This window comes from Daphnia magna, linkage group LG7 (assembly GCF_020631705.1).
Source record: "Daphnia magna isolate NIES linkage group LG7, ASM2063170v1.1, whole genome shotgun sequence".
Classification (NCBI taxonomy): Eukaryota; Metazoa; Arthropoda; class Branchiopoda; order Diplostraca; family Daphniidae; genus Daphnia; species Daphnia magna.
In genome coordinates this window covers 5,171,441-5,182,650 of record NC_059188.1, presented here as the reverse complement: position 1 = coordinate 5,182,650, position 11,210 = coordinate 5,171,441, and the positions used below count along the sequence as shown (strand labels likewise).

The 11,210-nt window shown below is 46.5% G+C and overlaps 1 long non-coding RNA gene and 1 pseudogene across 1 annotated transcript; one reads left to right on the top strand and one right to left on the bottom strand.

Moving 5' to 3' along the window:
* Positions 1 to 1,467: 1,467 nt before the first annotated feature.
* Positions 1,468 to 2,648, top strand: LOC123474327. Its single transcript, XR_006648955.1, has 3 exons — positions 1,468 to 1,582; positions 1,649 to 1,789; positions 1,846 to 2,648. It is a non-coding gene; the product is annotated as an uncharacterized LOC123474327 (long non-coding RNA).
* A 7,741-nt stretch (positions 2,649 to 10,389) lies between these two features.
* On the bottom strand, positions 10,390 to 10,915 carry LOC116926932 (annotated as a pseudogene).
* Positions 10,916 to 11,210: the final 295 nt, after the last annotated feature.

The following is an 11,210-nucleotide window of genomic DNA, read 5'->3' as shown; positions in this document are numbered from 1 at the left end:
CATGCAACAAGGAATGGTCAGTTAATGACCCAAATACTAGTATTTCTTCCGGCCATCGTATTCTACTTTAACTCGTGAATCTAGTAAAATTTCCCTTTTACTGGCTACAGAAGCTAATGTATTAAGCTGAAACAGTCTCCATCAAGTTGTTTGAGGACTGCAGAATTAAATTCTTCCTACCCCTGTGGCTTGTATTAAAATGAATAGATGCTCTCAAAAAAACCTAATACACGGTTCTTATTACTATAAATGAAATTCAAAATCCAATGGCATTTCAAATGGTTTCGCAAATTTGTTTCGCAGTTTAGGCAGCAATTATGCGATATTTGAGGGTTTCGCAGTTCGTTGCCAATCGCCAAAAGCCAATCGCCTGCTGATAACAGTAAACAACCAGAGTTAATGGGAACTTCGAATGCAGTGATGACGCTACTAGCAGATCCATTGAAGAAGGTGCAGCATTTTTATAACAATTTGAAGGGTTCAAAAGCAGAACAATGCATTTCAACGGCTGCGTTTTTTGAAACTATTGTAAAAAAGGAAACAGCAAATACACACACTCCTTGTAAACGCAGTCTTCCATTACCGCCTTTTTTTATGCAAATTTTGTCAAACTGATAGGATGCTCCGAAAACGCAGTTTCGTCTAACCCAAGACCTCGTCTAAATGTTTTTGAATTCCGCTGGCATTGTAATGTTGCTAGACTACTAGCTCAGCGGCGTATCGTTCGAATTCTCAAATGACATCTAAGTGTGTGACTAAAATGCACGCAACAAGCCAGCCCGCGTCATCCCCCTGAAATGCGCGTTGTCACCTGCGCGCCTAGCCCTCTAAAATGCGCGCTTTTGTTCGCGAGCACTTGCTTAGAATTTGCACGGATCTTCGTACAGCATCCTGCACAAAAAGGTGAACACCGATTTATTTTGAAAAAGCCTTCTGGGGGTAGAAAATAATAATAGTTTACCTTTTTTAAGGAGAGGTAGGGCGTTTTTGGCGCAAAATTATTATGAAAAGGGTTGGGTAATGTCAGTCCAGAAACCGTTTTTTGCCCTAGGTATTAAATGTCTGGAAAAAGTGTAGACTGTATTATCGGTAGACTTCCCTACCCCCCGGCTAAGTAGAAAAATTTTTGCAATACAAAATAGAGTCTTTCCATTACTCGTTATTGTCATGATCGGGTCGGGTAATCGGGTAACATATGGAAACCCCAAATCATTTTTCTATTTCGCCGGTGGGTAGGGTAGTCAACCGATAATACAGTCTACACTTTTTTCCAGACATTTAATACCTAAAGCAAAAAAAAAAGTGTCTGGACTGACATTACCCAACCTCCCTTATGATGATTTTGCGCCAAAACCGCCCTACCTCTCCTTCAAAAGGTAAACTACTAATATTTTCTACCCACAGATGGCTTTTTCAAAATAAATGGGTGTTCAACTTTTGTGCAGGATACTGTACATTTGCATTGCACAGGTGCGTAGCGCGCAATTTAGTCACACCCCTTCTTGATACATCAACTCGCTGACACACCATTCTAAGTGGAAGTTTTAGAAATTTCTGGAAGCAAAACTGTAAATTAAAAAGGGTAGGTAGATTGAAAAAACAAAACAGTATGAAAAAGCTCATTTCTTAAAGAAATTTGAGCCTATAGACTTGTTGAAATGGCTTTTGAGGACAAGATATTTTCCTGCTTGTTGGATAAAGAATATGATTCTGAACCAATTTATTATGTTGCGCCAACTGATTTATCTTTGAAACGAATGTGATTCAACCTGAAGCTGAATGAAAAATGGTAATCCTCCTATTCATTTTATGATCAAGCCTAACCAATAATCAATTCGTTACCAGAGAAAGTGAATCTGAAATATTCAGAGGACTCCATTCCCTTGTTGGTGGAAGAGCTATGGTAGCCCCTGGACACATGATATCCTGCAATGAAAAGCATAATAGTAAGGGGGAGGGGGTGGCCGCGAGAGATATAGATCGATAGTGTACAAACTGAATTGGCTGATATAGTGTCTAATAGCAAATCCAGGGGTTACCAGTGCATAAGCAGTTAATTGAACTGTGAAACTTTTATTCATGTCTAAAAGGAGCCAATGAAAAATGCTTTTTCCTTCATAATATTCGTCTTTTTTTCTTTTTGGATCCCCGTTTTGTCGTTGGGTGTGCACAAGTCAGCCAACGCAAATGGGTCTACAGAGCAGCTTAATGATTGACAGGGGAATAAGTAAGGAAAGAAGAAAATAATGGAAAACCCGTGTTACAATGCCGGCTTTTTTTCCTAGCAAATATCAATGTCATTCAGTCTGAAGCTCGAAAGAAAAACAGGAATTTTTTTTTATTCATTTTGGTGTTTGATTCCAACTAACTATCGATCCATCCTATACCAGGAAAGATAGATTTGAAATATTTAGCGTGCCAACATCACCTTGGTATGGTGGAAGAATTACGCCAACACTTGGACGCACGAAATCCTCCACTGAATAGCATACTAGTACTCGGCCTCAGTGGTGGAGCTCTTTATGCTTACCTGCACCAGGTATACCCGCACATTAAAGTCGATGGTGCCGAAATCGACCTGATCATGGTAGAATAGGCTAACAAGTATTTTGGATTCAAACCCAAAGACTAAAATTAATTTTGCATTTAGCTTTATGGATAACGGGAATTACTCTGATAGACAAGTTGAGTTTATCATGTTGTATTACTTTCTACATCAACTTAGTTTTCAAACTTATTACTACTTACATAAATATTTTCTTGTTCAGAAAAAAATATTATTTTAATTATAATAATCATTTGACTTGTATAGATATTACTGGAAAGGAATCCTGCTTCACCAAAATGTTTTTCTTCTAGTAGATATAAGTCTTAATTGCATTTCCAATTATAATAAAAAATGTTAGGACAGAAATTCAGGCAAATAAGGAATCATAGCTCAACTATCAAACACAACCACAAAAAACTAAGAGTTAAGGATGGAAGAATCAGCGCAAAGACGATCCGCGCAAATGCTAAGCAAGTGCGCGCGAATAAAAGCGCGCATTTTGAAGGGCTAGGCGCATAGGAAAAAGCGCACATTTTATAGGGGTGACGCGCATTTTAGTCACACCCGTCATCTAAGTACGACTTCGTATTTCTATCTTGTAGTCGTCTGCTAGCATGTTCAAGTTGTGCATTCTCATATCATAGTTTATGTTTCCTACTATTGATACTAGTGGTAATATTTTGCTTCATCATCGAAGATTTCCCACAGAAAAACAAAGATGATACCACATTGTTCGAGCTCCATTTATTTATTTAATATTGAATTGTAACACAAAAACCGAACAACTACACAAAGAAAAAAATACCTACAACTATGAAAAGTCAAATAACCAGCTACAAATCCTTATACCACACATACTACAAACAAGCACACATTTAACAAAACCACAAATTAATTAATTTTCAATATTTATTTGAAAAAACACTGTATGACACTAACGGAATGTAAACCACCACAATTTCACTTCAACCCCGCAACAGTCTTAACCATTTCCCAAAAGTTGATACATCACCTCAAACCTTCACAGTAAATGATGCCACACCACGCGAGTTACGGAACGGAAAACGCAAGACACAAACGGTTTGGATAAGCCGATGTATTAGTCTGACGAGCTGCTGGCTGCTAGCCAGCAACCATTAAACAAACGGAACAAACACGGAAAGGATCAGTGGGGCGCACACAAAATGGCCGCCTGACCATGCGACTGACGGAGAGTTATCCAGCAAGGAGATCCCGCGACGGGCTCCAAAAATTACGGGAGACACACACGTAACACGCGCACACACACAAAAAGGACAAAGGTACATACGTAAAGGCAGCCACGTTACGTGACGGCCCAGAAACGGAAAATCTGCACGAACTGGTGGGTAGGAAAATGGAGGAGACGTGTGATGAGCCAGCGGAGATGTGTGTCGCGCGACGAAGAAGCAAGGTTTCCCACCGATCTCGTGGCTGCAAGCTCCACCCTTCCTCTCCGATTCCCTTACCTCTCGTGCGGCGTTTCCAGGTCCAAATTAAATCGGATACTCTTGGCGGGCTCAGGAACGTCAACATCGCCGGCCCTTATCAGATTTTCACGGATTCCAGGAGGAACAATGCATGAGCTGGTCGAAGGCGTTCAGTCCAGTTGGTCTTGATGGTTGCAGAGCGGACCACCCCGTCATCGCCAGGGAAGGTTTTGAGGATCCTTCCAATCGGCCACGATCCACGGGGTGTATCTGGGTTGATGATGACGACAATGTCTCCTACTTCAAGATTTGGGCCTTCTCGGTACCATTTTTTACGCTCGGTGAGGCTCGGTAAAACATCCTTCATCCAACAGCGCCAGAACTGATCTGCGACTGCTTGCGCGATGTGCCATGTCTTTTTGGCAGACAAATCGTCCTCGGTGAAGTCAGGCGGAAGATTCGGAGTCGCACGACCAAGCAACAAATGGTTGGGAGTCAAGCATTCCGGATCGGTTGGGTCCTCGCTCATTGGAGTTAGCTTACCACTGTTGAGAATATTCTCGACCAGTGTGAGGGCGGTTAACAGGATTTCGTCAGTAAGGTTTTGGTTTCCTAAGACTGCTTGTAACGCACTCTTAGCGGCTGGAGGATTGAACACCCATTTGGATGGTTGACGACCGAGATGTCGCAAGATAGCGTGTTCATTCAAGTTCTGGAGGCATTCGGCCAATTCTCGCTGCGCTTCAACGATGTTTGTCCCGTTATCACTGTGATAGAACGCAGGGACACCACGACGGTTTTGAAAACGGTCGAGCGTAGAGATGGAGGAACTTGTATCCAACGAATACGCCATTTCTATGTGCACACATCTTGATGTCAGACACGTAAATAGGCAGCCCCAACGTTTGATCTTGCGACGGAAGATTGTCACCTTGATGGGACCGAAATAGTTCACCCCAGTGTGGGTAAACGCAGGATAGCCCACCTTTAATCGAGAGGCGGGTAGAGCAGCCATGAACGGGGTCTTTCCTTTCGCATTTAGCCTTCTGCAATGATAACACAGATGGTAGACACGTTGGGTGGCGATACGCCTCTTTGGAATCCAATACTGTTTACGTGCCTCGTGATGAAGCTGGCTGGCCGAGAGATGGCCGCGATCACGGTGTAGCTTGAAGAGGACGAGGTCGGTCACCCGCTCGGAACGAGGAAGAATGATCGGGTGTCGAATGTCGATCGGAAGAGGCGGCTTTTCGAGTCGTCCGCCGACGCACAGGAGACCGTGACGGTCAAGAAAAGGAGTTAATTTGATCAGCTTGGAGTTCTCGTCGATTTGTCGGCCGGCCCGTAAATCATTCACCTCCTGTTGATACGCATTAGACTGCACCCGGTGAAGAATGAATGATTTGCCGGCTTGGGTCTCACCGGCTGAAAGTTTGCCTGTTGAACGTTGATCTCGATTCTTCTGACGGGCGTTTTGAATGAAACGGAAAAGAAAGGCGACGGTGTTGAATATGATTAGCGGTCTTTATTTTCTTTCGATAAGAAGGTCAATCCCTTCGCTTTCTCGTTGCATGAGTCCGACCCAGGTCGTCTCTCAGATCTCTGAATCGCTTTCGTCTACTGTTGGAAGAACTTTGAGTTCGGGCCATTCGTCGAGACATTGAAGAAAGGGTGGACCGGAGAACCAACGGCGGTTAATGATGAACTCGGAAGGGTCCAAACCACGACTGGCGTCGTCTGCAGGATTACTGACGCTTGGAACGTAATTCAATTGATCCGGTGTCGAACTTTCAAATATCTCACCTACATGATTTCCGACGTAATTGTTAAAACGACAATTACGGGATTTAATCCAGCTGAGGACGGTCGTGGAGTCGGTCTAATACAGAGTTTGGTCGAAGACAAAGTCCATTTCGATACACACTTCCTCGCAAGAACGGCAGCATTAAGTTCTAAACGTGGGATCGTCAGGAATTTAAGCGGAGTGACTCTGGCTTTCGAGATAATGATCCGAACACTAGTTGATCCATCGCGCTGAATAAGAATCGGATGTAGGCGACGGCGCCAAAGCCCATTTCAGAAGAGTGTCCAAAAACGTGCAGTTCGGTCGCTGTGAGATCGTCTCGGCCAGGAGAAACACATTGTTCGAGGACGAGGCCAAAAAGCGAAGGCAAAGTTTTGGCCCAGCGGATCCAGTGGTCGATGAGATCTTGGCTCAGTTCGTCGTCCCAGTCGAATTTATGGCGCCAGATGTCTTGCATGAGGAATTTCGCTTGGAAAACTATCGGCGCTAGAAAGCCGAGGGGGTCGAAGATGCTGAAGACGGATTTCAGCAGGTCCTTTTTGGTCCTCCCATTTGACTCCACCTTTGCACCTAGGACGAAGACGTTGCGACGGAAATCTCAGACTAACCCGAGAATTCATTCAATCGGATCGGCGTCTAAGTCCATGTTGACAGAGGCTCCTTCCTGCTGTAGTCCTGGAAGTGATTTTCGTACGGTTTCGTCGGAATTGGCCCACTGCGTCAATGGGAAACCTCCGACCTTTAGAGCTTGAGTCAGTCGATGGGCAATCGTGATGGCTTCGGTAGTAGAAGGGAAGGATGCTAACCAATTATCCACGTAGAAGGGTCTGGTGATTTGAGGTAGCAGCAATTCCGGATCTTTGCTGTCTTTGACGGCCTGTTGTATCGCGTTGGCACACACGGCTGGTGAAGAGACCGCACCGAAGAGATGTTCATCCATCTGGTAGATATCCGGAGGCTTAGTGTCGCCTGGCTCACGCAAGATAAAGCGGTAAGCCGGCCCATCGGAAGATCTCACTCGCTCTTGATGAAACATCTTTTCCACCTCGGTGACGATTGGAAGTGTGTGCTGTCTTAATCGGAGAAGAATGCCGATGAGGTTGGTAAAAAGATCGGGACCCTTTGAAAGGGCGTCGTTGAGGCATACTTCTTTGTATTTGGCCGACAGGTCGAAAACAACCCTGCATTTTCCCGGCATGTTCGGATTGAAAACGAGATGGTTCGGGCAATACCAAGTTCGTCCATCCTGTCCAGCGTCAACTTCTTCTTTCGATAATTTTCGGGTGTGTTTCAAATTGACGTAGGTGTTGATGACTGACTTGTAAGTCTCGGCAAGATTCTTATCTTTGAAGAGTTTGCCCTCGAGGCTAAAGAATAGACGCTGAGCGGCAAAGAAGTTGTTGGGAAGGACAGAAACGTCCGTTTTCCAGAGCAGCCCCACCTCGTTTCTTTCGCCTGTGTGCCTGGTAGTGCTACTCAGGATCTCCCACGCTCGCTTCTCTTCTGGGCCAATTGGCTTTACGACGTTCGGTTTCGTGCCGAACGTGTCGGCTTCAACGAATTTCTGTAACATGACGTCACAACCCTTTTCGGCTGAGCTGGAATGATAACAATTGCTCGTTTCCGAGTCGAAAGCTCGGACCTCCAATACACCAACCGAAAGCTGTTAAATAAGCATGAGGAGCTTGTTGGTCAAAGGGGTTTTTGCGGGTCTCGAAGATTTCCATGGCTGCGGGATGATCATGGCCGATCAGGATCGCGACATCTTCTTGAGTGGTCGAATAAACCGGGACATGAACGAGATGAGGCCACTGCTTTCTCAGGCTAGCAAGGTTGATTGACCGCTTGTTCAGCTCAAAGGTTTCCAAGACATGAGCATCCGAGATGTCGAAAGAAAAATGACCGTCCGTTAAAGAAATACTGAAATTGACGATCTTTAGATCGACAGATTCAGTTTCACCGTTGACCGTTGTCGTCGATACCCTTTCTACCCTACCACGTAATATGAGAAGGTTCGCCGTCTTACCCTTGATCACGGATATTTCGCTTCCGGAATCAAAAAACGCAGAAAGTGGAAACTCTTTCCCATTTGCCTTTAGGATGATCAGGACAATCGGAAGTAAAATGCGGCTTCCGACCGATCTCGCGACTGAACAGGAAAATGTCGCGGGCGTCGATGGATTGGGTACCGTATTTTTAGGGAAAGCCGGGGAGCTCCGTGTAGCAGCAGATGATGAACACCGTCGCCTTTGGGTTTAGAAAAATGTTTAGTCTTGGTACACTCCTTGCTGAGATGATCATTGCCTAAACAGCGAATGCAAAGATTCGAGTTTTTCACTATCTTTGCCCGTTTGTTTACAGGCAACTCCTTGAATGTTCTACAGTCCTTCAGATGGTGCTGATGTTTACTGTTACATCCAGGGCATCTTGGGCTCGTTTCGTTGGCGTCAGTTTTCGGAAGAGTCGCGGACGTAATGTTAAAAACGTTCGGTTTATGCGTACGGCGCTTTTCCTCCGTCAGTTTCACGGGCCGCTGATGAGACGAATCCATGGAACTAGCTCGGATGGATTTTTCAGCTATGGAAACTCCGTCGAGCCATTGGTCTAAGTCCTCGCAAGCGTCGGTTGCATCACCCAACTCTTCTCGCCCAATCGACTTTTCAGTGCCGGTTTGAGCTTTGCAACCAGCCGCGAGAGAGTAGCGTGACTATACAGCTCCATGCCGTATCCCCCAAGTCGCAGAGTCACCACAACGGAGTGAAGGTCAGCGGAGAAGGATCGAAGGGCACCAAAGTCGTTGTCTTTGAAGGACCGGAGTTTCAGAATGGATTTGGTGCAAGCTTCAGAGACAATTTGCGGATTGCCGTATCGTCTTTTGAGCTCGTTAAGGGCGTGTTGGTAGTCCCGGATTCAAAAGCTCTTCACCAATGTCCTTTCTAATAGCCGGAGTAAGGGCGTCGTGAAGATGAGCGATGCGCTCCGCGTCGGAGCTTCCGGCATCATGAACGAAGACCTTTAACATTTGAATAAACATTGACCAATTTCGGGGATTTCCATCAAAGCTTGGCGCCTTCAAGCGGGTTGGTTTGATGCTGGAACGACCCGGCGCGGCATGTGACGTACCAAGGGTTTGGATCCACGCGTCTGGTGTGTAAACTCCGGTCGGGTGGTGGGTTGTCGAAAGAGGTGCGAAAGTGCCTGGACAGCCCGATGAGAATGTAAAAAACGTCGGCGCAAAGAGCGGTGCCGTGATGGTGTTTTGAAAGGACTAAAAAACTGGAACATATCCAACGCTGGTTGACGATGTAAATAGCGATGGAGTCGAAACGGCCTCCATGATTGCCGGCCCGTGAAATAAACCCGATCCAGGTAAAGGTGAAGTCACAAACGGAGCGTAGGCAAACAAACCCGGATCGTGTGGCGGGCCTTGGCTGACCGGCCCAAAGCGAGTACTGTAAGGCGGTGTAGACGTGACTAGGGTTATACTGGTCGGAACCTTTCTTGTCGAGACCGTACCTGTCGGGACCGTACTCGTCGGAACCGTACTCATCGCAACCGTACTCGTTGGAATCGTACTCGTTGGAACCATACTCGTACCAATTGAAGTTGTCCCTGGCGGATTCGGAGGCCAAGGGTGGTTAACGCTGGACGCCGGCGGGAAAAACGGTGGTTGAGCCGGCAGCGTTGGCCCGAATAAATTCCGTTGGGTGTTCTTCTAAGATGAGAACCACAACGAAGTGCTTACTGACGACCAAGGCGGAAGCGGGACCGATGATGGGACGTGCGTCACGTTACTGGTCGTAGGAGCGCGGATAGTGGTGGTAGTCACCGGTGTGAACGGAGGAGCCACTGAAGTAGAGACCGGAGCAGTAACCGATGTGGAAGTTGGCGGGACAATCAATGTGGGGGCCTGAGAAACTTCTGACGTCGGCGGGTTGACGATGTTTGAAACCGTCGGCATGGGCTGACTCGTCGGGATAGGCGGCGTTGTGACACTAGTGAATGGCAGCGTCGAAAACGTTGGGTTCGTTATGTTAGTTGTCGCGCTAGCGTTAGAAGCGCCTGCGTTCAAAAGGAATGTGTGGCACGGATGCTGAACGTGTCAACGGTTCACGGGGTGTGAAGGCTTTACGCAGTTGACCTAAAAAGCCCACCTTAGGTGTTGACGGCATCGTCACTGCCGGTTGACCAAAAAGTCTCGTTGGGGTCGGAATCCTTGCCGTGGACCCGACTAGCGGTGTGGTCATCACAGGAGTTTGAGCCGTCGCAGAGGCCGTGACGATGTTCGGTTGTGGCTGCAGAGTTGCCATAATTTGTCTGATCGCGCCCGTGGTCGACACGTTGGACATTTGCACAGACGGGGCTGGCGTTTAGCCAAGAACGATCGGGTTTTGCGAGAGAGAAGGTTGAGACGATACACGGCTAACTCTCTATAAACCGCTCACGACGGATGAAGCGCGTGTCAGCCCTGCCTGATCTTCGACGGTAAGATCGACGAGTTGTTGCCGCATGATAGTGCCGCTCAAACGCTGCCGATCTATCTCGTAACGTAGCTCGCGTTGCCTTCTGTTGTTCTTCACTTGACGTATCTAGTCTTCTAAGTATCTGATATTTGCTTCTGATTCTCTTATTTTCGCGTCTTCTTCTTCTCTGCATTTGGTTTCGTCCTCGAATTGTTGGAGCATTACTTTGGCTTCCTTCTCCTTTCGTTCAGCCTCGTGAATGTGGGCTAGTCGTGAGGATGCGCTGGAATGTCGGGATGATACTCCAGAAGCCAGAGAAGCAGGCTTCGGTTTGGTCTGAGCCAAATAGTCGTCGCAATCAGATAAAACTTTCTGATGATCGTAGATGACAGCTTGGATCCACTGTTTCTCACCTTTGAAATCGTTGGGAGCGTTGCATTCAACATAGTGGTCGTGACGCTTCTCCAGGCTGTCCAAATCACGAACATAGATGGCACGAAGCGCCCTCACGGTATCACGATCATCGCCAACTCATTTCGACTTCATCAGTTTCTTTCCCGCTTTCGTATGTATCGGTGATCGCTTCAAAATCTGAAAGAACTTCCTTCTCTTCGTCGATAGAAGTGAGCGTGGGAGTTAAGGATTGAGCAATGAAGAAATTTATTTGACGCGACGGACGAAGAAATACAAACGATTAATGAAAACGATGGCGGAGTTAAGGTGAAAAATAAATGTAGCGGCGAATTATTTTCGACGGACGATTCGGTATTGAGGTTCTAGGCAGAAGAGTTGATCTAGACCAATGTAGCGTGTCTTATTGGTTTTGATGTTCCTAATTCGCACAAATCTCTGAGGTGGCGTCGGTGGCGTCGGCTCAGGTGGAGGTGCTTCGTCCTCCGAAGAAGGGCCCACCTCACTGCGTACCTCACAGTCGGAAAGATTGGGGG